Source organism: Chiloscyllium plagiosum, unplaced genomic scaffold (genome assembly GCF_037043375.1).
Source record: "Chiloscyllium plagiosum isolate Xiang-an unplaced genomic scaffold, Cpla_swu_hap1 HiC_scaffold_48, whole genome shotgun sequence".
Taxonomy (NCBI): domain Eukaryota; kingdom Metazoa; phylum Chordata; class Chondrichthyes; order Orectolobiformes; family Hemiscylliidae; genus Chiloscyllium; species Chiloscyllium plagiosum.
The window spans coordinates 37,410,920-37,438,190 of NW_028270186.1; the positions used below are offsets into that span (position 1 = coordinate 37,410,920).

Here is a 27,271-nt window from a genome sequence, read left to right on the forward strand (position 1 = left end):
GCAAAGAAGTGGCAGATGGAGTTCATCTTGGAAAACCTGAACTGATGCACTTTGTGAGGAGGGAGAGAGGCATTGACTATTTTATGAATGGAGAGAAAATTGAGAAGTCTGAAGTTCAAAGAGAGTTGTGCGTTCTCGTACAGGATTGCTTCAAGGTAAACTTGCAGGTTAAGTCAACTGTTAGGAAGGTGTTGCCACCTGCCGCACAGTTTGCTTAAATTCTTCCATTCAGCAAAGGAACTGAGTCAACTCTTACATACAATAATATTTGTTTATTGAGCACACTCAATGTTTGTACAATAAAGTAATGAAAAATACTGCAAACTGTCTTATGTTTTAACTTAACTTTGGCTGATTATGTACCACCACACTAGAACTTGGCCTGGCTCCACGTGGTGACGCCTTCTTATTCTGCTGATGGTCTTGGAGTTGCCTTCTTTCTCAGTGGTTATTCTCCAGTTGCTGCACTCTGTGGGATTTTGAGGTGATTCTTATCCTTCTAAGTCTTCAAGCCCTTGGAATGGTGTGGAAGATCTTCCAATGGAATGATCAAGTTCATTTACCCAGATCAATCAGACTCAACCAGGGGTTGGCATATTGATGGCCCAAGGGCGACATGCCATTGGACCATTCAAGTCCAATTTTAGGTGGGTATTGCAGGGTCTGTAGCTGTCAGTTTTCTTTTTTGCAAACCGTCTGTGGGGAGCTGCAGCCTGTCTGGGTTCTGCAGCATATGGATTAGCAGAGAGTTTATTAAGGCAGGGATCCTTTTCCCAGCATGCTTTAATCATTGTTTATTTTTAGAACTCCGGGATAAGTTTATTAATGTCCATCATGTGTTCATTGTTTCTGGTGGCCTATCCGGTCAGAAAGACAAATACGGCGATGGCATTTATTTTGAGATGACTTGAATAATAAAGCAGGGAAGGATTTATGAGGTTTTACAAGGCTTCGATGAGACCATATTTGGAGTATTTTGCAATATCATCATTTAAGATATATCTAGACAGATACATGAAAGGGATACACACCCTCAGAAAATATGCGACAGATTTAAACAGAGGATCTGGATCGGTGCAGGCTTTGAGGGCTAAAGGGCCTTATCCTGTGCTGGAATTTTCTTTGTTCTTCGTTCTTTACTTTTCATTCTAAAAATTGCAAGTTTTCAACTTATTGTATGTTACAATTTAATAGCATAAATCATTTATTTATTTGACAGTGCACGTTAAATTATTGTCATTTCTAAATTAGAGTTAGAGAGTCATAGAGATGTACAGCATGGAAACAGACCCTTTGGTCCAACTCGGCCATGCCGACCCGATATTACAACCTAATCTAGTCTCACCTGCCAGCACCCCGGCCATATCCCTCCAACCCCTTCCTATTTATATACCCGTCCAGATGCCTTTGAAATGTTGCAATTGTACCAGCCTCCATCATTTGCTCTGGCAGCTCATTCCATACACGTACCACCCTCTGCGTGAAAACGTTGCCCCTTCGGTCTCTTTTGTATCTTTCCCCTTTCACACTCAACCTCTGCTCTCTAGTTCTGGACTCCCCCACCCCAGGGAGAACACCTTGTCTATTTACCCTGGCCATGCCTCTCATGATTTTATAAACCTCGATAAGGTCACCCCTCAGTCTCCGACACTCCAGGGGAAACTGCCCTAGCCTATTCAGTCTCTCCCTGTAGCTCAAAGGCTCCAACCCTGGCAACATCCTTGTCAATCTTTTCTGATCATTTTCAAGTTTCACAACTTCTTTCCGATAGGAAGGAGACAAGAATTGCATGCAATATTCCAAAAGAGTCCTCACCAACTTCCTGTACCGCCACAACTTGACCTTCCAACTCCTGTACTCAATACTCTGACCAATAAGGGAAAGCATACGAATGTCTTCTTCACTATATTATCTATCTATGACTCTACTTTCAATGAACCTGTACTCCAAGGTCTCTTTGGTCAGCAACACTCCCTAGGACATCACCATTAGGAGTATAACTCCTGCTTAGACTTGCTTTCCCAAAATTCAACACCTCAAATTTATGAAAATTAAACTCCATCTGCCACTCCTAAGCCCATTGGCCCATCTGATCCTGTTGCAATCCGAGGTAATCTTCTTTGCTGTTCTCTACACCTCCAATTTTGGTGTTATCTGCAAACTTACCAACTATACCTCTTATGCTCACTTTCAAATCATTTATACAAATGACGAAAAGTATTGGACCCAGCACCAGTCCTTGTGGCACTCCATTGGTCACAGGCCTCCAGTCTGTAAAACAACACTACGCTACCATCCTCTGCCTTCTACCTTTGAGCTAGTTCTGGATCCAAATGGCGAGTTCTACCTCTATTCCATGACATCAAACCTGACTAACCAGTCTCCCATGGGGAACCTTGTCGAACGACATACTGAAGTTCAAATAAATCACGTCCACCACTCTGCCCTCATCAATGATCATTGTTACTTCTGCAAAAGAAGGTTTTGAGACATAATTTTCCACTCACAATGCCACGCTGACTATCCCTACTCAGTCCTTGCCTTTTCAAATACATGTACGTCCTGACCCTCAGGATTCCATCCATCAACTTTTCCACCACCGCTGTCAGGCTCACTGGTCTATAGTTCCCTGGCTTGTCCTTACCAACTTTCTTAAACATTGGCACCACATTTGCCAACTTCCAGTCGTCTGGCACCTCACCTATGACAATCGATTACACAAATATCTCAGTAACAGGCCCAGCAATCCATTCCCTGGCTTCCCACAGAGTTCTCTGTACACCTGATTAGGTTCCGGGGGTTTATCCACTTTTATATGTTTCAAGACATCCAGCACATCCTCCTCTGCAATATGGACATTTTTGAAGATGTCACCATTTATTTCCCTCCATTCTATATCTTCCAAGTCATGCTCGGTGGCACAGTGGTTAGCACTGCTGCCTCACAGCGCCAGAGACCCGGGTTCAATTCCCGCCTCAGGCGACTGACTGTGTGGAGTTTGCACTTTCTCCCCGTGTCTGCGTGGGTTTCCTCTGGGTGCTCCGGTTTCCTCCCACAGTCCAAAGATGTGCAGGGTCAGGTGAATTGGCCATGCTAAATTGTCCGTAGTGTTAGGTAAGGGGTAAATGTAGGGGTATGGGTGGGTTTTGCTTCGGCGGGTCGGTGTGGACTTGTTGGGCCGAAGGGCCTGTTTCCACACTGTAATCTAATCTAATCTAATCTAATTTCCAACAGTAAACATTGATGCAAAATACTCATTTAATATCGCCCCCAACTCCTGCGTTCCACACAAAGGCCTCCAAGCTGATCTTTGAGGGGCGCTATTTCCTATTTACCCTTTTGTCCTTAATGTCTTTGTAAAATCCTTTTGGATTTTCCTTAATTCTATTTGCCAATGTTATCTCATGTCCTCTTTTTGCCCTCCTGATTTCCCTCTTAAGTATACTCATATTATACTCAACGTATTCAAGAAGAACGGATACTCAAAAAATACAGTGCGCAGTTTCCTCAAGAACAAACCACGACAAGCAGACCAACACAGCCAGAAACCCTAACCACCTTACCATACATCAAAGAAGTTTCAGTAATGACAGGCAGACTACTAAGACCCCTCGGAATCCTAGTAGCACACAAACCCACCAACACTCTCAAACAAAAACTAACAAACTTAAAAGACCCAGTACAACCCATGGACAAAACCAACGTCATCTACAAAATTCCATGCAAGGTCTGCCACAAACACTACATAGGACAAACAGGAAGAAAGTTAGCCACCAGGATACACGAACACCAGCTAGCCTCAAAAAGACACGACCCTCTCTCCCTCGTAGCCCTACACATGAATGAAAAGAAAAACACCATTTCAACTGGGACAACACATCTATCCACGGACTGCTTAAGCAATGATATGCCAGAGAATTCCTAGAGGCCTGGCACTCCAACCACAACGCCATAAACAAACACATAGATCTAGATGCCATCTATCAACCCCTCTGAAAACAAACAGGAAATGACATCACCACAAACCCCAGGAACCCCATCCAGGAGAAAGATGTAAATAGAAAGCAGGAGACAACAACTTCACTTCATTTGGAGGTCGCCACCTGGTAATGAAACTAGCTAGCCAGTTAATGAAACATCTGGATATCAAACCTACACGTCAGTGAGCAAAACTACACCCTAAACCTCAACCTGAGCTACAAACCTTCACAAACCTTGCATCTACTCATATTGCCTTTTGTACTCTTCTAAGGGCTCTACTTTGTCTGTATCTGATATATGCTCTCTTCTTTTTCTTAACCAGACCCTCAATTTCTTTAGTCATCCAGCATTCCCTATACGTACCAGCATTTCCTTTTACCGTAACAGGAATATACTGTCTCTAGACTCACGTTGCCTAATTTCTGAATGCTTCCCACTTTCCATCTGCCCTTTTATCTGCGAACGTCTGCCTCCAGTCAGCTTTTGAAGGTTCTTGCCTAATATCATCGAAATTAGCTTTACACCAATTTAGAACTTAAACTTTTAGATCTGGTCTATCATTTTCCATCACTATTTTAAAACTAAAAGAATTGTTGGCAAATAGCTGAAGCTCACACACTTCAGTGAGAATTAAATCGATTGATTATATATAAATGTGTCAGAATGATAATTCTATCGATTGTTCAATCGTTTGCTCACTCTGAATATGCAATCAGTCAGAGGTTAACCACTTTGTAAATGATATAGCGACAATGTACGGATTTGACAACTGGCATTCAATGTGTAATTGTGATCACCAGAATGATCAGACAACATTTTCTTTTTGGTATAAAACAAAACGCGCACTCTTTACTTTTGTATCATAAAATGTTGTTAGGTGTTTGCATTTTAGTTCCTTCAATATAGAATCAACTTAATTGTTTTCAGGGATGATGCAATTATTGTTCAGTTGAATAATTGTAGTTCATATCTCATCATTGTCCAATTCACAAACATGGCTAACTCCTGATTATTGTTCAGGTCAGTAAACCCACCACGTTGCAATCATGACCGACATTAAAAATGGATTCCAAAAGGCCTGAATTCAGGCACCGTGCTACTGGACCGCACAGCTGCCTGTGACATGAGTGAGATACTGGCCTGCTCCAGAATCTGACCAGAAAGATTCCAACCTGGGTCAGGACAATCAGGAGGTCGGCGTGGAGGCGGAGACGGAGACGCATGGAACGTCGATTTTCCTGCTCCTTGGATGCTGCCTGACCTGCTATGCTTTTCCAGCAACGCATTTTTCAGCTCTGATCTCCAGCAGCTGCAGTCCTCACTTTCACCTCAGGACAATCATTCAAACATTCCTTCAAAAGAAATCATTTGGATTCCACCTTGGCAGGAGGAAACTATCCAACAGGCTATCAGTCATCATTCCTGATGAAGGGCTTTTGCCCGAAACGTCGACTTTCCTGCACCTCGGATGCTGCCTGACCTGCTGTGCTCTTCCAGCACCGCTCTAATCTAGACTCTGGTTTCCAGCATCTGCAGTCCTTGTTTTTACCTATCAATGTTCTCAGTGTAGTTAGAAATACTGTCTAAATTAGATACCAATGTTTGATCAGGAACCAGGTCTTGCAAATTCATCTTCAGTCAGAGCATGACCCAGAGAGCATTTTCTGGACATGGAGTGTCAGAATCACATGGTATTGCTTACGGTGCTGACATCTGGCATGGTTCCCATACTTCCTACATCTGCTCCCTGGTCCAGACGCTGTGTGAAAATGTTCACAATTGACAGCTTTCTGCAGCATCTTGTGACTCACAGTGAATCCTCTGAAATTATATCCAATAAATGTACCTTCACATTCACCAGTATGAAAATAAAATTGTACATGTCTGTGGATGGTCAGATATTAATACACTGGTCACCCAACAGAATGTATCTGAAGAAACCAGGAGCTAACGACAAACCAAAAATCAGTTTAATTACTAAACTTGGTGTATTTTGTCTGGTCTAGGTAACCACACATATTGTGCTGGCACTCAGCTGACTGTAACTATGCACACCATAACTGGAAGTCTTGGCCTCACGCCCCTTCCAGCTTCCTGACCTCACACACCTCACTCCCTCACACATTCACCAACTGTTGAGAATCCACCAGCTGAGAGAATCTTGGAACATGGAACAGTACAGCACAATAAGGGCCCTTCAGCCCTCAATGCTTTGCCGACCTTTTATCCTACTCTAAGATCAGACTAACCTACATAACCTTCAATGCACTAGCTGCCATGTGCCTATTCAAGAATCTTCTTAATTATCCCTAATGTATCTGACTCTCTTTCTATCACTGGCGGTGCATTCTAACCCCACCATACTCTGTGTAAAGCAGCTATCTCTGACAGCCCCCTGAAACCTACCTCCAAAGCCCCCCACAACCTTAAAATTACGCTCCTTGTGGATAGCCATTTCTGCCATGGGAAAAGACTCTGGCTATCCAATCTTTGTCTCTCAACATTTGTACACCTCTATCAAGTCAGCTGTCATTCTTCTTCACTCCAGGGAGAAAATCCCTAGCTCCCTCAAATCTTCTTCCTAAGATTTTCAAAGTTTGTGCGAAGAGATGCCCTCCAGACCAGGCAGCATCCTGGTAAATCTCCTCTGCACACTCTCTGAGGCTTTCACATATTTCCTATAATGAGGCAACCAGAACTGAACACAATATTCCAAGTGTGTTTGAACCAAAGCTTTTTAGAGCTAAGCATCAACCTCTCCGCTCTAACACTCAATCCCCCTGCTCATGAAAGCCAACACATCATACACCTTCTTAACAACTCTATCAACTTGGGTGAGAATTTTGTGGGATCTATGGACATCGACCCTAAGATCCCTCTGTTTCTTCCCATTGCTAAGAATTCTGCCTTTAACCTGTAATCTGTATTCAAATGCAACCTTCTAAAACAAATCACTTCACACTTTTTTAAGATGGACCATTATCTGCCACTTATTAGTCCAGCGCTGCATCCTGTCAATGTTCTGTTGCAACCTACAACAGCCTTCCATACTATACACAACTCCATCAACCTACATGTCTTCGGTAAACTTACTAACACACCGTTCCACTTCCTCATTAAAGTCATTTATAAAAATCACAAACAGCACAGTCCCAGAGCCGATCCCTGTGGAACACCACAGGTCACTGAGCTCCAGGCTGAATACTTTCCATCTGCTACCATCCTCTGTCTTCTATGGGCCAGCCATGCCCGTATCTGGAGAGCCAAATTTCCCTGCTTCCCATTCTTCCTTACCTTCTGAATGAGCCTACAATGGGGAACCTTATCCATCGCCTTGCTAAAATTCGTGTTCACCACATCTACAGGTCTACCTTCATCAACATGTTTTTTTCACATCTTCAAATAACTCAATAAGGTTTGTGAGGCATGACCAGCTTCTCAAAAGCCATGCTGACTATCTCTAATCAAATTATCGTTTTCTAAGTAATTGTAAATCCTGTCTCTCAGAAGCGTCTCCAATACTTTGCCCACCGCTGATGTAAAACTGACTGTTCGGTCATTCCCAGGATTATCCCTATTCCCTTCCCTGAACAAGGGAATAACATTTGGCACACTCCAAACAGCTGGCACCACTCTAGTGGACAGTGAAGACACAACGATCATCACCAAAGGCACACCAATCTCTTCCATCACTTCCTGGAGTAACCTCATGTATACCCCATCTGGCCTACGGGATTTATCTATCCTTATGTTTGTACTTCAATCAGTCTGTACTTCCCCTCAACTTGTCTACACCGTGTCCAATCAACTGATTGACTGCTTTCCATTTCAGTGCAGTAGACAGTGCTGCCTTCCTGAGCAAGTATGGTTCCCAATGTCGTATGAATCACAGAATTAAAAGAAAAGAAGGCACCAATGCCTTCCTGATAAAGAGCATACGACCAAAACATCGATTCTCCTGCTCCTCGGATTCTGCCTGACCTGTTGTGCTTTTCCAGTACTACACTTTTCGACTCTGATCTCTATCAACTGCAGTCTTCACTTTCTCCATTACTGAGGGCTGTCCCCTCTACACACTGAGCAGGAAATTAACCATCAGGACTCATTGTATGAGTCAGTTTCAGTTCTGGAAAGTTGCACTTGATAAACACATTTTTAAAAAATAAATTGCAATTCAACAAATAGCCATTCAGTCCCAGAGTTACAATTTTGGTTCATGGTTTGGGTAGCCTGATTACAAATAGTGAATGATTGAGGAACTCCGAGGTACAGAGTACTCCAGGTGTTATATTCCACCTTACGATTATGCAGGGTGTATTATCGGACAGACTGGTGTGACAATGGCATGAGCTGACATGTGGAGGTGTAACATTTTTGCCATCACAGAGACATGTTTGTGGGAGGTCAGGGCTAACAACTCAATATTCTGTTGTACTGGAACAATAGGCAGGACAGGAGAGGGTGTCGAAGAGGAGGTGGTATTGCGTTATTAATTAAGGAACAGTTACTGCAGTAAGGAGGGACGATATCTTGGACGTGTCTTCAAATGAGGCTTTATAGGGTCGAGGTTAGTGCCCAAATGATGACAATCACACTGCTGGAGATATTTTATAGAGCCCCAGGAAGATGAAAATACAGGGGCAGATATATAACCAATTCACTGAGGTGCATAAAAAACAAATCACTGAGATGTGAAGGAAATCAGAGATAGGAATGTAATGGTGGAGATATTACAGAGATGCGAAAACAAGGCTGGAGATATTACAGAGATAGGAAAGCAAGGCTGGAGACGTTACAGGGATAGGAATGCAAGGCTAGAGATGTTACAGAGAGAGGAAAGCAAGGCTGGAGGTGTTACACAGAGAGCGGAAAGCAAGGCTGGAGATGTTACAGAGATAGGAAAGCAAGGCTGGAGACGTTACAGAGATAGGAAAGCAAGGCTGGAGATGTTACAGAGATAGCGTGGCCTGTGCATGCTAGAATAGGTTAGCGGGATATTTTTAAATTCATTTACAGAATATGGGGAAAGATGAAGCAGCTGAAGATTAGAGAGACAGGGAGGAGTGTAGGGGTTGGCGGAATTTACAGCGATAGATGGGACTGGAGTATTAGATAAAGATTGTAGTGATACGGAGGGTTACTGAGATACAAATGGATATTGCGGCTGGAGCAGATGACAGGGAAAGAAACAGAAATTACATAGATAGTCTAAAAACGGAATTATGCAATGTCTTAATGGAGAAAATATTGTAGAAATCTGTGGAATAGACAAGGCACTTGGAGGAACTGAAGGAGTGAGACCTTGGACTGTCCAATCACAATAGTCATAGAGTGGGTGTCATACAGCACAGAAGAGGCCCTTCGATTGATAGTGACAAAAAAAGGCCTGTAGACCCTGGAACTCCCTCCTTCCTAACATCTGGGGGCTAGGGCTAGATGTGGGAGAGGCACCAACAGACTCCTCAAGCAACAATGTGTCATAACGAAACCTCATTGTGTCAGATCAAACACTGACACGGAAACCTCCTGCTGACTCCCTTCCCTCAGCTGATGAATCAGTGTCCCTCTGATGGAAGCCGAGAGTGACAAAGCTGGAGAAGGTATCCTGGGTGGCCATTTCAAAACAACCTCCCAGAGGGGCTCAGCAGCAGCATTGCTCATCAAGACGGTCGGGTCCAAAAGGACATAGCTGCAAGACTGGGACTGCACGGAGTGGGAAGGGAATGACTGAGAGGGAGAAACATTCTTGACCTTATCTTCACCAACCTACCGGCTGCAGGCACATTGATCGATGACCGTATTGGGAAAGGTGACTACCACACACAGTATTTCTATAGACAAAGTCCCGATTTTACATTGTGAATTGTGAGAATTGTGTGAATTGCGTGAGCACGTGAGTGTGGTGTGTGAATTGTGTGTGTGTGTGTGTGTGTGTGTGTGTGTGTGTGAATTGTGTGAGTGTGTGAGTGTGTAAGTGTGTGATGTCTGAGTGAGAGAGTGAGAGAGTGTGTATACGCATGAGCACACGTGAGAGATACTATCACCATGCTCAATGGAACAAATTTCAAAGAGACCTAAAACTCAACACTGGCCTGTGTGAGGTGATTCGGGTCATTACCAACAGCAGCAGAATTGAACTCCAGCACAATTTTCACTGTCACTGCCTGCCATGTGCTGCACAATACCCTGACCATCAGGCCAAGGGATAACGTCTTGTTCAATGAGGAGCACAGGATGGCCAGTCAAGAGCAGCACCAGGTATACCTCACAATGATGTGACATTACCAAACAGGACCACTTACTCACCAAATAGCATAAACAGCCAATGACAGACAGATCTAACTAACAAATCAGACCTAATTTCTGCAATTCTGTCACATGCAATCAGCGTAAATTGTGTGGTCAATTAAACAACTCACTGGAAGAGTAGGATCCACAAATATCACCTTCCTCAACTATGGAAGGGCCCAGCACAACAATAGAAAAGCTAAGGAAGAAACATTCACAACAATGTTCAGACCGAAGTGTCGATGGGATGATCTATTTTAGACTTCTCCAGATGGGAGTCATCAGCTAATTTGATTCACTGTGTGTGGTAAATCCAAACGGCTGGAGGGATGGGATAATGCAAAGGATATGGGCTCTGATAACATTCCATTCAAATTATTCCTGCAGGGATATTGCACTGGAACCTACCTGACAATGTGGGAAACTAGCCGGGTGTGTCCTGTACACACAGACAAAACATCAGACAATCAATGACTGCCCCATTGCTCTAATCCCGATCATTAATAAAGTGATGGAAGATGTCACTCACAGTTGGATCAAGCAGCACTTCCTCAGCACTAACCTGCTCACTGAAGCTCAGTTTGGGCTCTCATCCCTTGGGCTCACTGAAGCCTTGGTTAACGATGTCCAACAAGAAAACACATAGCTGAATTCTAGAGGTAAGGTGACAGTTTCAGTTAACATGATCATAACTGCATTTGACCAAGTGTCGTATCCAGGCTTAACGGCAAACCTGGAGCAAATAGGAATCGTCTGCACGGGCTGAAGTTATACCTGGTACAAAGGAAGATGGCCGGGGTTGGTGGAGAACAACAATCTCCGCTCAAGGACAGCTCTGCAGAAGTTCTCCAGGAAAGGGTTTCTGGGTAAGCCTGTAGATCAGAAATGGAAGAGTAAGCCACCATACTCCTACAACATGATAGGGATGCTCTCTTGTTCGACAGAGACGACTGGTGGCAATTTAACTGGACAGTCATCATGCCTCAAGTAAGGGAGAGGTTGAGTAGGACAGTCCGTTAGTCACCCCAGTCAGTGCAGGAATTGAACCCACACTGTTGGCATTAATAACTAACCGTCCAACTGATTGAGCTAACCAAGTCCTCGCTCAGCTCCTTGGGATAAATATTGTAATATTAATCCGTTCAGATATGTTGCTAAACACCTCTGGAGCAGGTTGAACTAGAAGCCAGCTTCTTAACTCAGAGAGAGGGACAGCATCAGTGAGCTGTAAGAGTGCTCTCTGCCCTAGGACCAATCCTTAATGGCCCTCCCTGTACATTAAAGTCACAAGTGGAGATGTTTGCCAATGATTGGACAATGTTCAACACCATTCGTGATTCACTCAGATACTGAAGTAGTCCTTGTCCAAATGCAACAAGGACCTGGAAATATGCAGGCGTGTGCTTAACAGTGACAAGTACCATTTCCATTACACACGTGCCAGACAACGATTACGTCTAACAAAAGAAAAGTGTACCATATCCTTTAATGTTCAATGCCACCAACATCACTGAACACCCACCGAGCAATATCCCGGGCATTACCGTTAACCAGAAATGGACTGACCATATAATTACATTACCCATTCCTGTGAAGGGCTTATGCTGAAATGTCGACTCTCCTGTACCTCAGGTGCTGCCTAACCTGTTGTGCTTTTCCAGCGCCACACTTTGACAATACATTAATTCATTGGCTACAAGAGTATGTCAGGGGGTGGAATCCTGCAGAAATAATATACCTCAAAAGTTCCGAAAGCCTGTCTTCCATCTATAAGACACATGTTGAATGTGTGTGTGATTAAATACTTCCATTTGCCTGTGTGAGTGCAGCTTCACCCCTCACCCACTGACACTCAGTAGCAGCAATATCTGCCATCTGCACGGTGCTCTGCAGAAATTTACCAAGGCTCCTTACAACATACCTCTGAAACCACGACCATCAAGAGAGACAAGGGAAACGGATACATGGGACCCCCACCATGTTCACGTTCCGATCCAAGCCGCCCACCATCCTGATTGGGAAGTATATTGCTGTTCATTCAGTGTCACTGTTTCAATGACCCTCCCTAACGCGCATGGACTGCAACGGGTCAATGTGACAGCTCAACACCACCTTCTCAAAAGCAACACGAGACAGGCAATAAATACCGTCACAATCATATTCCATGTAGAAATTAAAATGAAAAATATTGTCCAGACCTGCCTGTTTTAAAAAATTCTCAAGGTCAAGGACCAGGCTCGCAGGAAAGTAGTCTGACACAGAACAAACAGCCAAGAGGCGAGTCTGCTAGAATATAAGTGTTTTATTCCCCGCAGCGTCGCCACAACCAGGTCTCGTACTTACAACGGGTCTGGTTTATACTCACTCTACGTGTTACCGGAACTGGGAGCCGTCAGTTCTCGTAGAGCGGTTGCCAACAACCCACGCTCGGCGGTTAAACGCAACCCCGGAGCAGACTCTACCGAACTGGAGACTTTTCCAGCTGATATACTCTTTTCCAGATATAAACATTCATGTGAACAGCAGAGCAAGGCTGAAAAACACATTCCATTCTGGTCACATACAGATAAGAAGATTCACACGGGAAGGTGTGTAATAAGATTCACACGGGACTAAGCGACACCTTCCATTTTCGGTTAGATTCACACATGTATTGGGACACAATTTTAACCCTTTCACCACATTCCACTGCTTGGCCCATCACACATGTATTGGGACATAATTTTACACCACATTCCACTGCTTGGCCCAATACATGTGTTACATTATGAGCACACATGTATTACATTATGAGCACACATGTATTGGGACACACCACATTCCACTGCTTGGCCCAATACATGTGTTACATTATGCCCATATGTATTCTTTCTAACAAGCGCCTACGTACACGCCAAATATACAAGCAAGTCAGGACATTACAGCATGTTAAAATCACCAGGACCGCTACCAGGATCGACAAGGGTGGGAACAGGAATGTCCCCGCAGTGGAGGACATACCACTCAATATGTCCCACCAATGATGAGCTGACTCCACGTCCACTACACGGGCAGCATGTACTACCTCCTGTCCATGTATAAAGGTAGACACCGTAACCTTGGTGACATTGGTTTGATGCTTTCGTAATATCTGCTTAAGCTCCTCGGATCGGTCCAATGCTCGCTTAAACCGATCCAGGGAAATGTTCCAAGGATTCATCAGCACTTTCCACTGCACCTTGGTAAAGTGGCGAGCACTGCTAAAAGTGGTCAACAGATAGGTCTGATTCTGCCAGTGCCACTGATAGACATTTGAGAGGCATCCCGAGAACGGTGCTGAGGGAAGCATAGGATGTGGATTATTGGTAGCCACACAGAGCGTGTGTGGCCCAATCTGCCACATCATGTCCCTTGGAGTTTCAACAGTCCATTCGCACAGGGCCGTTCCCTTGGTCAAGCAAGGGTCCCGATACCTGTCCATCAGTAGGCAAGTTTTCCCCTGATCAGTCTGTTCACAAGCGGACAGATCATAGGTAATATTGGTATCTGGGCTAAACCACTGTCCCCTTGTCTTCAGAAAATAATATCCAGAAGATGTAATCACTGGTAATACATAATATCGACAGACCGTAACAGTGTGGGTTACATTCATGGTAACAAAGTATCCGTTACACATAGTTGCGTTACACCATGTTCGTTCTGGATGGGTTATCATCCACAATTTCTCAGATACATTCCATATTCCCCTCCACGCTTGTACATTGGGGGATGTTACCACACGCAAAAAGCGTTCTTTCTGTATTTGAGCATGCAACATTTGAATATGACAGGCAGTCCAATTTAACTGAGCCGTAACGTTCTCAAACAGTTCCTGAGTGGCACCCCAGACATCCAGTTCCCATTGCAGAGATCGTATCATTATTTCAGCTGTCTCTCCTTGAGTCATCATTACGGATGGCATCCACCTTCCAATAGTATGTAGTCCTTGTGAGGTGGCCTGTCCCGTGTTAGATAATTTAGTACGGGTTACCTCAGAGTCAATGGCATTCGAGATACCCATAACAGTTCCTGCGCCTCCCAGCAGGGTGTCGTACCACGCTCGTCGCCGCCTCTTGGTATGACACTCGGGTATGAGGGGCAACTGTACCCGCCAATGAACATCAGTGTGCAGTACCGCCCGGGCCATCTGTTGACAAGTTGACATAATAGGGGCCAACTGTGTTCGATGCGACCGCACGCCCCCCGTCCCACGCTCAGTAACCGTAACGGGAGCTCCCGTCTCTTCCACCGTTGTAAGGTTACATGGCTTAATGACCAATTGCGCTATTCTGTCCCCCTTCTGTATCACGTAAGGTTCAGCAGTGATGTTGACCAGGACCACCCCCAACTCCCCTTGGTAGTCCGCGTCAATTACGCCTGCCATCACATCAATCCCCTTTAGTGACAGTCCCGACCGCGGGAGGATATGCCCATAGGTTCCAGGGGGACAAATCAATCCTAATCCGGTTTTAATCACCGTAGGTTTCTGTTGGATCAAAGTCTGGGCAGTTAGTGCTCGTAGGTCCAGTCCAGCCGAAGCCGGCATGGCCCTTACGGGAATATCAGCTTCCTCAGCGAATTTCCACATTTTAATAGGCTGAGTCTTTGGGGTATCACATACTCGTATCATCCTATTCAAGGGTGTTACCCCATTTCCTAATGGGCGGTTATTAATTTGTTTCACCACCCGAATTAGCTGCTTCTTCCAACCTGTTAAGTCATTGCAACCTCCTGCTTTTCGTAGTGAGGACTTCAGAAGCCCATTCATTCGTTCTATAAGTCCCGCAGCTTGTGGGTGATAGGGTACATGATAAACCCATTCCACGTGGTTATCGTGACACCACTGCTTTACCACCCTTCCTGTGAAATGGGAGCCATTGTCACTCTGGACCTGTATGGGCAATCCATAAAATTGTTCAATCAAATCTAAACATCGCAAGGTAGCCTGTTGGTTGTTGTGACGACAGGGATGGGCTACCAAAACCCCAGACATAGTGTCCACAGCTGTACATATGTGGTTACATCCTTGTGAGGAGGGTAAGGGACCCACAAAGTCCATTTGCCAGCTCTGTCCCGGACCATCCCCCCGATGGATATGTCCCATCATGTGTTGGGGCACTCCCTGCCGCTGATGTTGACACTGCTCACACTGGTTTACTGCAGTCTTAACATCATCTACCATAAGATCTATTCCTCGGTCTCGAGCCCATTGCAAGGTTCCTTGCACTCCCCAGTGCCCAGCCTTAAGGTGTGCCCATCTAGCTAGGTCCACTGAGGTGCCCCTTTGCACAATCATGGTTCGGACGATACCATCCACATATCGGTTATGTCGAGCTTCCACATCATTTCGAGATGTATGGGCATCTACGTGGGTAATGTATATAACCAGGTATTGAGCTTTCTCCCATATATCTTCCCATAACTGTTTACCCCATACTTCCCTATTCTGGATCATCCACTGATTGGCCTGCCAAGTTGGCATCCATTGTGTCATGCCGTTAACCACTGACCACGAGTCAGAGAACAAACAAACTCCCATGACCCCTGCTTGCATGACTACCATATGCACTGCTTTTAATTCTGCCCACTGACTACTTTTTCCCTCCCCTAATTCTTCTAGGGTAGTGCCTTGTTTTGGGTTAAAGGCGGCAGCTTTCCATCTACGCTGTCCCGCTTTCCATTGGGCTGACCCATCTACGAACCAAGCCGTGGCTTGTTCATCCGGGGTCAGTTCATCATACCGTTTTCCCATCTTAACGGGTGATTCCTTGTATTCAATCACCTCAAACCGTTTTTCCCCTTCCTCAGGGGCCTCCGCCACTTGCTCATGTAGGACTGACACTCCTTTCTGTCCAGTCCGCACTCTCTCCGACACATACCATTTCCATTTAATGATGCTGCTCTCTTGGGCAGTTCCTATTCAGTGGGTAGTGGGGTCACTAAGTACCCACGGAAGAATAGGGATAGCTGTTCTCATGATCACTTCATGTCCAATGGTCAGGGCTTCGGTTTCCACCAAGCCCCAGTAGCATGCTAATAACTGTTTCTCAAAGGGGGTATACCGTTCCCCTGCCGGGGGTAATTTTCGGGACCAAAATCCCAATGGCTTACGGGTTCTTCCCTGTTTTTGCCATAAGCTCCAATTGGCATAATCCCCCTGTGCTGAGACTTGCAGTTCTACAGGTCCTGACTCTATCTTTCCCAAGGATACAGCTTGCTGTATCGCTTGCTTGGCCATTTCAAATGCAGTTTGATGGACCTCCGTCCATTCGAACGCTGCCTTTTTCCTCGTAACTCGATACAAAGGTTTTAAAATTTGTCCTAAATGGGGAATATGCTGTCTCCAGAATCCGAATAACCCAATAAATTGCTGCACGTCCTTCTGGGTGTGAGGGACGGCAAAGACCTGAATCTTATTTTTAGCTTTCGCAGTGATTTCCCTTTCCCCCTTGTTCCACACGATTCCTAAGAATTTTACCGTTTGTGAGGGACCCTGGATTTTGGCTGGGTTGATCTCCCACCCATATCCTCGCATATGTTGAACCAGTTGGTCCAGCAATTCCTGAACCTGCTTCTGACTTGTCCCCTGTATCATCATATCGTCAATATAGTGCGAGATCATCACTTCGTCAGGCACTTTAAAGGCAGCCAAGTGTTCTGCAACTATCCGGTGGCAGATAGTAGGGCTATGCAGATATCCTTGGGGCAATCGCGTGAACGTGAATTGTCTACCCTCCCAAGTGAATGCGAACTGTTCCTGCCTATCTTCGGGAATAGGAATTGTGAAGAAGGCATTAGCCAAATCAATTACTCCGTACCACACCCCTGGATGATGTTGGATTCGTCCTATAATAGTGACGGCATCCGGGACCGCTGCCGTCAAGGCCGGAGTGTGACGGTTTAGTTGCCGATAACCTACCGTCATCCGCCATGACCCATCGGCTTTATGTACGGGCCATAAGGGGTTATTCTACGCCGTGGTGCATGTCCTAAGCACTCCCGCTTCCAAATAATCCTTAATTGTGGCGGATATTTCTTTATGTCCGCCGGGAATCCTATACTGTCTAAGACTTATTACGCGATCGGCGATCGGGATGGGGAAGGGGTCCATTTTAACCTTTCCCACTAACACCGTCCTACAGCGCAAAGCCATTTTCGTGATTCCAAATTCAAACTTCCCTTGTTGGAGGTGAAGTGTTAAACCGGCCAGAATGTCCATTCCCAGGATCCATTCTCTAACTGGTGTAATGATAATTGAATAAGTTTTAATGGGCATTGTACCTATCTTTAGGGGCAATTGTACTGTTTTTCCTTCAATCAGATTACCTCCCAGCCCAACCAGCGTGACTGGGGTTCCTTTAAACTTATGGGGCGTCCCATAGATTAAGGTGGCCTCCGCCCCTGTGTCCACTAGAGCCATAACGGTTTGGACGGATTTGCGCCAATAGATAGTCAATGATACATGAGGTCGAATGTCGTCTGCTGACCATTGGCTCGTTCGTGGGCAAACCCTTGGGGCTTGGCCCGATTCCTATTGTTCCTCCCATTCATCTTCCCCAGACAGCACTGGGTAAAGACGTTTGCCTCGCCCTTCTTTGTTCTTGCCTTTCTTACTAGGTTTCCGGCCACGCCTATCCACTTTATAACACTCTCGGAGGGGAGGCCGTACCTCCTCCTCCTCCTCGTCCTCCGAGGATTCCCACCGCTGGGAAGTGGAAGTTCTACCCCTTCGAGGCTCATTAACAACCGGACCCCGTGTCTGACATTTTTGTGTTAGTAATTCCACTAGGTCTTCCATAGTGGGTCGGGACTCCGTCTCTACCCGGGACACCTTCAGTCCCTTTCGTCTGCATAAGTCTTTTAATTCCGGTGTAGGTAGGCCATCAATCTCCGATGCTGGGACCTGCGCCCGTATCAAAGCTTGCCACAAAGCACGCCGTGAGGGGCCTTGGTTACTTCCTTGATTAGGGTTTACTTTTCCCCCTGCCCGAGCCTCAGGGCGACGCCCCTCCGTGCCCCCCTGAGAAGCACGGGTTGTGGGTCCCCAATCCCCCAAACCACCCATCTCCCTCATCATACTACGGGCATCTCCTAGGGTTTCTCCCCGTCCACTCAACATTATGGTTAATAACAGTGGTTTATAATGGGGGGGGGGGCAGTCTTCACTAGGTGGTCTCTAGTCTGTCTACTAACATTTGTGTTATCTACCTCGTCCAGCACTCCCAGCAACAGGGCATCCCGCACACACAAACGGGTTAGCCTCTGAACCCCTTCCTTAATTGTTGTCCAAGTTCCTTCCAAGGGGGGCCAATCGGACGGGAAGGGATACTGTTCGGCCACTGCCCTGGCATACATCCCAAATAAGGTCCCCATACTGCGATCTATTACCATATCCTTGGCTTGTCTGCGGTACCCCAGGTCTATGGCAGCATCCTTTGCTAATCCACCAAACTTGGGAGCATCCTGATAGTCTACCTGCACTTGTTGCCCCCCTTCCTCGAGGAGCTGAATTAGCCATAGCTCTAACGGCTCCCCAGGATTACGTCGGGTTTTCTGGGTGATAAACAGCACCTCATCGGTAGTGAAGTCTTCCGTTAATTCAGAGAATTCTGCAGGAGGCTGAGCCCGCGGTTATTCATGCATAATTGCCTCCCCTTGTTCATTCCGTATAGGGTTTCCTTCCTCATCTAACATTACCTCCCGTTGCACTGGGAGACGTCTCTGAACCTGCTTTCTCCTAACCACTGGTTTAGCTTGGAGTACGGGTGGGTCCTCTTCGTACTGATCATCTGAATCTCCCCAAATGTTCCCATCCCAATGATCGATATCCCACCGATCCCCGTTATTTTACTGGGCTACAAACGCCCGTACTTGTACTGGGTCCGGGGTTCGAGGGACCTTCCTTTTCTCTTTCCGTTTCTTAGCAGACAGATACATAATAGTTCGTCCTGCTAGTTCAGTTAATGCTGTCAATTCAGCTTTTAACTTCATAATTTCCTGCCTCAACATAGAGGCATCTCCCGAACTGAGTCCCTGCTCATGTTTCAGGAGGGCTAATTCTGCTTCAGCTTTTTGGCGCTTGTCTGACTGTTGTCTACAAGCCGCCGCACAGGCCCACATCCTCCGCTGTACCCCAGGCAAGGGGTTCTTCGGCAGGACTGGGATCCTCTCAAGGGTGGACAGCAGCGACCCTGGGGTTCCTACGCCCTCGGCCTCCCAGTTCTCCGGTCGCCCCCCACCATTTCTCAAACAAACTGCCACGCCATGCCACGGTCCATGCCATCCCGGGACGGTCGGGACATCCACAGTTTGTTCCTCTGGTTTCTTAGCCTTTTTCCAAAACATTGTTCTGTATCAAAATCTTTCCTCAATTGCGATTGATCCTGCCGACTACGCCAAAAATGTTTTTAAAAATTCTCAAGGTCAAGGACCAGGCTCGCAGGAAAGTAGTCTGACACAGAACAAACAGCCAAGAGGCGAGTCTGCTAGAATATAAGTGTTTTATTCCCCGCAGCGTCGCCACAACCAGGTCTCGTACTTACAACGGGTCTGGTTTATACTCACTCTACGTGTTACCGGAACTGGGAGCCGTCAGTTCTCGTAGAGCGGTTGCCAACAACCCACGCTCGGCGGTTAAACGCAACCCCGGAGCAGACTCTACCGAACTGGAGACTTTTCCAGCTGATATACTCTTTTCCAGATATAAACATTCATGTGAACAGCAGAGCAAGGCTGAAAAACACATTCCATTCTGGTCACATACAGATAAGAAGATTCACACGGGAAGGTGTGTAATAAGATTCACACGGGAATAAGCGACACCTTCCATTTTCGGTTAGATTCACACATGTATTGGGACACAATTTTAACCCTTTCACCACATTCCACTGCTTGGCCCATCACACATGTATTGGGACATAATTTTACACCACACTGCCCAATGCTGGACCCTGAGTTTTGGGCTTTGAAGCTCAGGCTGGTTGGGTCCAGGCAGTACCTTGCTTGTTGTGAACAGCTGAAGGGATATGTTGTTTGAAATAATCTGTCAGTCTTTCAGACGCATGGCCTACATACCAAGCATCACACCACTCATTACTGAGCTCTGAGACAGACAGAAGCAATTGAAAATATCCTCATATCTGACTGTAACATGTTTAAACACACAGTGATATTGTTGCTACGAAAATTATTATGGGTGCAGGATGAAAGTGAGGACAGCAGATGCTGGAGATCAGAGCCAAAAAGTGTGGTTCTGGAAAAGCACAGCCATTCAGGCAGCATCTGAGGAGCAGGAAAGTCGACTATTAGTTCACAATATTAATACAAGAGAAAATAATTGCATTCTTTCAAAGTCCTTGCACTTAATAATCATTTGGTCTTGGGTGTGGTAATGAGCCTCAACATTTCAATGCTCCTTGCTATGAGTTGGGCACTGTTTTCATCATATTGTTGATATAAAAGTGAACAGAATAAATGGGTCGATTTTGTGCTTATTGGACAATCTAAAAGTTGGTATTATGAAAGGTTATCGTACATTCAGTAAAGAGTCTTTGCTGTTAATGGTTAGAACAATGCTGAAAACATTTCCATAGAAACTTCCAGGTTAAGTCACACACAACGTCGGTGGGCTGAGATAATACTGGCCATCAATGGAGCTGCACAATTCTGTTTGGATATTGGATATTATAACACTGGATATGGTTTATGAGGGATCCAATTGTAAGATGCAATGTGCTGCAGGAGACCAACACCTGTAAAACACCTTCATTCAGGATCAGGTCCAAGGTACAGAACTACAGAGTTTAGATGCCATACCAGAAGAGATATACCTGCAAGACATGGCTGTTTACAGGTCATTGTTACAAATGTTGAACTGGGTCTAGACCAGCGCCATTTCCTAGTCCATTGACCAGTTTTCCCCATTCACATCTTTCCGATGTTCAGGTATGTCTCTAACCAGTCCATTGTGAGGGATTCTGTCAGTAAATGTCCAGCTCCAGTTTGGAAGCTCTCTGGACAGATTTTGGAGATGGCCAGCGTTTTGGAGGTCATGGTGAGGCCCAATAACACTGTGTCTGAATTCAGGCTTTTTCTCAGTCTTTTTCAACAGCTTTGCTGCCTGCAAGATGGTGTGTTCACTGATTTGAACATCAATCAGCTGTTTACTAAAGGTACTGAATTGTGTAATAGTTAGATGTGCACTGTGGTAATTCAATTATTGTTCACTTCAATTGTTTTCAACTGAAAAATAATGATGTTTGGTTTATTTTAAAATATGTAAGAAACAACGTGATATTAACCCTTCATTGTACAAAAAGGAAAAGTGACCTGTTGTATTTTTCCCACAACCTCATCAAGCAACAGTCAGATATTGTCTGTAAAGCAGGATTCTGTGAACAGGATATGTACCAGGCAACATCACCACCCTCTCTGGTGGGGTCTGTCCCACTGACAAGACACAGCCAGGCTGAGGGGGCAGCTCCTTGGTATATAGTCAATACAGTGCTCAGCATTGATGCTGGATCCTGTGACTGCGAGACTGCTCTGTCGCAAGTTATGGGGAATCAATAAAAGGTAAACATATAATTGACCACATCTTCACCGATCTGCCTGCTGCAGATACACCACTCCATTTCATACATCGGTAAGAATGGTCACTGCACAGTCCTTATGGGGAGCAAGGGCTACCTTCACATTGTCCAGTCTCCCCTCACCATGATATGTAGCCCCCGGGCAGTGAATTGTACAGACTTAAAACCGATTGAGAAACAAATAATGATGCATCCTTGAGGTGCAGTAGGCCATCGGCAGGAGGAGAATCATACTCTGCACAGCTCATACAGTCTGCAACCTCACAGCCAGACATACCTCCCACTGTACAGTAACCATCACAGCCCGACATACCTCCCACTGTACAGTAACCATCACGGCCAGACATACATCTCACTGTACAATAAACTTCATGGCTCGACATAACTCCCACTGTACAGTCACCATCACGGCCCGGCAAACCTCCCACTGTACAGTCACCATCAAGAACTCAGTGCTTTGTACTGCTGCCTCACCTAAGTCCTGGATTCAATTCTGGCCTTGGGTGACTGTCTGTGTGGAGTTTTCACATTTACCCCGTGTCTGCGTGGGTTTCCTCCGGGTGCTCCGGTTTCCTCCCACAGTCCAAAGATGTGCAGGCCAGGTGAATTGGCCATTCTAAACTGCCCATAGTGTTTGGTGCATTAGTCAGGGTTCAATATCGTGCAGGAGAATGGGTCTGGATGGGTTACTCTTCTGAGGGTTGGTGTGGACTGGTTGGGCTGAAGGGCCTGTTTCCACACTGTAGGGAATCTAATCTAATCTCCAAGGTTCAAGTCAAGAATGTGATGGAATAAACACTTGTCTGAATGAGTGCAGCTCCAACAGTACTCTAATATGGACTTACTTGGAACGGAGGATGCTGAGAGGGGATTTGATTGGGGTGCACATATTGTCATGGGTAGTTACTGTACATGGGTAGAAAGGGAGACAACATCTTGTTGCTGTTAGAGAGCTCAATTACCAGCGGTGAATCTTTAATGTAATTGGATGAAATATTAGAGAAGTGGTGAGGAAGGTTGTTATTTCACCCAGAGTATGGTAGGGGCCTGGGAGTCACACATGGAAGCGGAGTAGATGCAGAAATCCTCAAACCATTTTAAAAAGGTGCCGGGATCTGCACCTGAAGTCCTACACTGTCTGGGGAGACAGAACTAGGGCTTTAACAAACGTTACATCTTGACCAATGCAGACAGTGGACAGAGTCATCTCCTCTATACTGTGCTATTTGCTGAAGTTTTCAAAGGTTCTCAATATCTGATAGGATCAATACGCAGTGATGAGGGATGAGGACAGGGAGGAGCAGTGTGTGAATTGATTAACGTCACAATAATACTGATCCCATCCTTTATACACAATACTACTTCACTGTGTTGGCCTATTTATCATTCCTGTAGAAATGGGGAAAACCTTTGATTATCCAGTTCCCAGTCGTGGTCACACTGCAGCCACATCTCCACAATCCCAGCTCCATCTGACCTAGCTATTTACAGCTACAATTTCACTGGCCTTGTTTACAAGATCCCGGCTTCATTCTTGCCTTATTGACGGCTGCTCTCAGTCAACTAATATTTCTCACTCTCAATTATTGCAGATCATTCTCTACCATCATTCTGAACTTTACAAAAAAAAAAAAGATCGCTGCCTCCCAAAACGTTCCCCTACTGACACTGGATCCACTTGCCCCATCTCTTTCACAAGGACCAGGTCCAACAGTACATGCTCTCTTGGGCTGAACACATACTCCTGAAGTATGCTCTCCTCCATATAATCCAGGGATACTGGCCCCTCATGACCCTGCACCACCAATAACCCAGTCAATATTTGGATAAACTAAGTTTATCAGTAATAACTAATCTGTAGTATTATCATCCCTCTCAAATGCCCCTGCATATTTATTCTCTCCATCCTTTCCAATGGTTGCTGGCTGACAGACTGTACCTCACAGTGTCATTGTACACTTTTTGTTCTGTAGCTCCAGCCAAATTCATTCTGTCCTTGGATGGACCCTCTTTCTCTTGGACTCCTTAACTAACGCTAATTTCAACCAGTACTTCTACCTTCATCCTCTCTCTTCCCTTCTATCATTTTGGAATCCTTTATCCCCAGCAATATTTAACACCCCATCCTGCTATTCCTTGAGCCAGCTCTGGGTGATCAGTACATCAGATTTCCACACAGCAATCTGCATCTGGAACTCCCCACACTCCAAGTATTCATGTCCATGCAGAATACCTCAAATTAAGGCTTTCTTTCTCACTCCATCTTCCACTGATAAACTTGTTGTTGTAAACAAGTTATTTTCAATCCCTCCCACACACCCCGTAAGGAATTCAGTCCCAGCTCTGACACATGTTTGCCCATCCAGCTTGTACAGTTGCTGCTTTCCCCAGAATCAGTCCCAATGAGCCAGGAATCTGAAGCCCTTCCAGCTGCACCATCGTTCCAGTCACACTCTCATCTACCTAAAACTCAGAGTCCTGTTCTCACTTGTACACGGCCCTGGGAGTATTCCAGGAATTGATACATTTGAGTTCCCATTTGCTAACCATCCACCTAGCTCCCTAAATTCTGATTCCCAGACCACTTCACTCTTCCTGCCATGCCATCCCTACTAACGTGGACATGACCTTTGACTGCTCACTGGCCACCAGACGATTGTCGTGCAGACACAGTAACATTCTTAAATCCACTATTCTGGAATTACAGACACGCTGACACCTTCTTCACTTTCCTGACTCCTCTGTAACTATTGTTCCTCCTTCCTTCTCCCTCCACTCCTATACAGTCAGGCTGCTTGTGAGGCCACAGACATGGGTCTGACTGCACCTTCATCAGCTTCCGAAATGGGAAACTGAATTGGGAGGGAGACGTCAGGCTATACCTGGATTCCCTGGCTGTTTCTCTTCGATTGCCTAGACCCCATCCCTTACTTATTCCAGGCTGTCATGTCTGCAGGGTGGTCTGTTCTGTGTGTGTACTATCCCCATAACTCTCAGCATGACAGAGTCTCTAGTCACTGTCTGAGCTCCACGACCCAGTGTTCATCGAGGACACGAGCAGGCGCACTGACTTCCCAATGTAACAGAACACATTTTCCATTTGACAAACATGCCTTGCCATGTCTTAAAATGCAACATGTCTCGAGTAACTTACTTAATTACTTAGAATTAAGTTAACATCAGGGACATCATAATATGGTAAAGTCCCTTATTCCACTGTGGCTTACTGAGCGTAATTTATTATACTGTCTCAGAATTTCACATCCCCCTCATATTTCTGAGACCAATCTTTACTTCAGAAGTTAAAAAATAAATTTGCTGACTTACAGCAATTAACTGACAGTCACTAATAACGGTGTATTTTATCAGCCAATGAACATACAACCTTTTCTGTGATGGCTCTTGCACTTCATTCAAACTCGGTGCAGGCAGGTCCCAGCAGCAGAAGGTTTTCTCCGTGACTCCCAAATACGTGTAATCCTCCAGCTCCCACTCCCTCACAGGGTCACAATCTCTGTGACTCCCAGCTACATGTAATCCTCCAGCTCCCACTCCATTCTGCTCCCTCACAGGGTCACCATCTCTGTGAATCCCAGGCATGACTAGGCCTCGATCCTCAGTGCTGATTTATATCGTCCCATGTTGGTGCATTCACCTCCTAGACGTGACTGAGCCTCAAGCTCTGGCTCCATGTTGCTCCCTCACATGGTCACTCCCTCTGTGACTCGCTGTTGATTTCGAGCCTCCTGCTCTGCTGTTTCTCCAACTCCAAGTCTCAGTTGGCCTCGACCCTCGCTGCTGATTAATATTCTACTGCTCTCTCTCAGGGTCTCTCCCCTTGTGACTCCCAGGTAATGGTAGGCCTCAAGCCTCAGCTGAGATTTATAATAGCCCGTTCCGCACTGCACTCTTACAGGATCGCTGTTGTGCCTGAAAGACAGTGGGAAAGAGGAGGATTAGACAGAGCAGAGGGTGTTACAGTGATTGAGGGAGCTGTATGGGATGGAACAGGTTATCTGGGGAGCTAGGGAGACGTGCGGCAACTAAAGAGGTTTACTGGAAGATAGAGTGAGAGTTGAAGACACAGAAGAAGGCAAAGGAAATAGAAAGATTGTGGCTTGTTCATGATGGAGCTTTGTAGAGTCTAAAGGGCTTTTTCTGAGCTGCTTACAGAGATGTGCAGACTTCAACAAATGCAAATTGAGAGCCAGCAAGTGTTGTATGGTACTGGAAACTGTTGGATGTTACAGAGTTAGAAGACTCGCAGTAACTGGGCGGAATATAAACTTTCAAGCACTGGTGGTGTTCAAGGTCCCTCAGGACATGAAGAGGTGCAGATAATGGAAGCATTCCAAATAGTGGGATGGTAGGGGCTGGAAGTCATGAGATGGATAAAGAGGACGAAAAGTGCCAATTTAGCACACACTACCATTGTAATTATAGAGATTTAGGAAGGGAATCTGTGCTGTCATTGATTACAGTTATATGGAGAGTTACAGAAGCTGAAGGGGTGACAAATTTAAAAAGGGAGAGATTTTAGGTGATCAGAATTTCCAACGGCTGGTGCAGTGGCTCAGGAAGGCAGATCACCACCTTCTCAGGAACAACACAAAGTCAACAAGAACTGCTGACTAATCCATCAAAGTTCATGTCCGTGAATGAATGAAGGAATAAAAGATCTACAAGTAGCACTGAGGTCACTCAGGCAGGCTCTTTCAACAGTACTTCCCAAACCCGGAACCACTATACCCTGGAAGGACAGGAGATCCAGCTACAAGGGAACACCAGCATTTCCAAGGTGCCCTTCAAGCCACACTCCATCCTCCCAGCAGTGTGTCTGTCCCTACACCTAAAGGACTGCAATGGGTCAGGAAGGCAGCTCACCATCACCTTCTCCAGGGAATTACAGATGGGAAGGTAATGGGAAGGGAAACTGCTGTTTCCAACCAGACAGAAAAATAAATCCAGCAGTGTGTGTGAAATGAAAATTCCTTTCAGAACAACATGCAGAACATGGATAAGGATTTGTCTGATTGGCACAAGACAGAGAGTGTGAAGAAAGGGGTCTTTTTCACGATGGGAACTGGTGATGAGGGGAGCTCCGCAGAGATCAGTGTTGGGACTACACTCTACACGCTATACATTAAGAATCTGGACAAAGGATGTGAAGGGGTACGAGAAATGGGTTTCCAAGGAAGATCTCAGGGATGAAATTCGTGTTATATGAGGAGCAGGTGAAGTCTCTGGGTCTGCACCTGATGAAGTTTCAGAGGCAGCGGCAGAATCTCATTCAAACTTACAGAATACTGAGGGGCCTGGATGGAGTGGACGTGGGCAAGATGTTTCCACGAGCAGGAGAGACTCGGGGCCAAGGGCATAGCTTCAGAGTGAAG

General features: G+C 45.6%; 1 long non-coding RNA gene across 1 annotated transcript; it reads right to left on the reverse strand.

The window, feature by feature from the left end:
• Window positions 1–275: 275 nt before the first annotated feature.
• LOC148135847 (uncharacterized) lies at window positions 276–25,534 on the reverse strand. The gene is made up of 4 exons (XR_015754860.1): window positions 25,264–25,534; window positions 11,044–11,141; window positions 10,832–10,922; window positions 276–1,148 (listed from the first exon to the last, which is right to left on the reverse strand). It is a non-coding gene; the product is annotated as an uncharacterized LOC148135847 (long non-coding RNA).
• Between the last annotated feature and the right edge of the window lie 1,737 nt (window positions 25,535–27,271).